This window comes from Trachymyrmex septentrionalis, unplaced genomic scaffold (genome assembly GCF_001594115.1).
Source record: "Trachymyrmex septentrionalis isolate Tsep2-gDNA-1 unplaced genomic scaffold, Tsep1.0 scaffold71, whole genome shotgun sequence".
NCBI lineage: Eukaryota > Metazoa > Arthropoda > Insecta > Hymenoptera > Formicidae > Trachymyrmex > Trachymyrmex septentrionalis.
The window spans coordinates 402,537-404,361 of record NW_017305895.1 but is presented as its reverse complement, the minus strand read 5'-3'; the positions used below and the strand labels follow the sequence as shown (position 1 = coordinate 404,361).

Here is a 1,825-nt window from a genome sequence, read left to right as displayed (position 1 = left end):
AGAAACAGTTCCGCAATATATTGTCATGATCATAAAAGTATGATCAAAAACGAAAAATAGAATATTAAAAGCGAAGAATATAATGTTAAAACAGTGTAGAACCTAAAACAACGACACTGCTGTATTACCGTATAATACATGGTATCGTAGCAATATCTAATCTAACAAACGGTTGGTTGAAACAGCCGATACCCGACGAAGTGTCGATAGCCAGTAAACCGCCGTCGGCCATACATGGCCATTTGAAAAACCGTCCTTTATGGCTGTCTTTCTGTATTGTGTCGCCATTACGATGCACACGTACGCTCACATCCATAAGATATGGACTCCGGCGGACGTGTCGCGACACGAGTCTCCATATCACGTTATGGACCTGTAAATACGCTGGACGTGTTTACACGACCATAACCGCGGCCGTCTTGTAAATAAGTCAACCTCGTTGTCTGAGAGCCTAGGTAGTTTTATGAGGACCGCGACAAAGTACCGATATAACGTACCCATTGGCGAGTAGTTTGACCAATGAAGAGAATTTTCCTTCGCAGACGAATTTATCTCGCTACCATAAACGCGGACGTGAACATTCCGTTTCGTCGAAAGCTCATTTCTTCTTGAATAAAAATGAAGTCATTGTCTTGAAGAAGACAGCACAAGAGAGAAGAAGAAACATGCATATCTTGTTATTACTACTTGATTTATTAATTTATATTGTTTATTTAGTTTGTATTTATTAGTTTCTATTTACGCTCGGAGAAAATGACAATATAGTGGTGGCAACTGACAAACATAAAGCGAGTAACTATACAAGTTTTATACGTAGAAATAATGTACATAGAGTGTTGAATAAATTTACTCCATAATTACTGAAATTGTAAAATAATTTATTAACTATGTACGTTAATTTATTCAACTATGTATATTAATTCTACATAAAACTTGTATAGATATTACCTTTATAATTGCTACCATTATATTTTTCTCTGACAATAGCAGTATTGTATAATGACAAGAAAATTAACGTGTAATGGTTGATGTCGATGAATTGTAAGAATCATTAAATGAATAACTAAAAGCTGATAATTCTTTTATGCTTTACGATTATTAACTATCTGGTGTTTCTCTTTCACAACAACACACCCACGCTTCGAGTTTAAGATATATCGCATCGTAAGTATTGTTGTTATACATCTATTATTCGTTCAGGTTAAAGCGTGAAAATCGAGTATAATATCCGTAACTAATTGTTTATCGAAAGTCTGGCGCATTTACAGCACATATAAACATAGCCGTTCGGCGAATAAGTTAAGACTCCTCGTCTAAGAGCTGGTTTTACGAGACAGCGACAGAGTGGCAATACAACGCAGCCTCAGGCGACAGGATTGGTCAATGAGGCGGGTTTTCGCGGACCGATGAGTTTGACCAGCGTAGCTTACGGCTATTGCAATCGATCACAGGCTACCAGATATTACTCGAGTGACTACGATTGCTGCGAATAATACTCCGTTAAATCCTACCAGTCACTATTGCTATGCTATGTAAAGAAAAAAAATTAATTTTAACCGTTTGCCAGCACACGGTTTAATTAGAAAAAATGCTTTATTAATAATAGCAATAATGATTAATAAATATTTTAAACAAAATATTATTTATATATAAACATTAGAAAAAGATGGTCGCATTAATTGAAATTCTAGTGGAAAATGGACAAATCAGAATTTTCAGTTCAATCTATCATAATCCTTATCGAGATAAGATGTCTAATCATGATGACTGGAATTCTGATTGATATGATTAGAATCTACTGATTTGCTCTTTTTTTTTCAACATA

At 35.1% G+C, this 1,825-nt stretch overlaps 1 protein-coding gene across 1 annotated transcript in view; it reads right to left on the bottom strand.

The window, feature by feature from the left end:
• Window positions 1-1,825, bottom strand: part of LOC108753776 (protein slit) — a 351,622-nt gene that overhangs the window by 267,394 nt on the left and 82,403 nt on the right. The window lies entirely within an intron of this gene.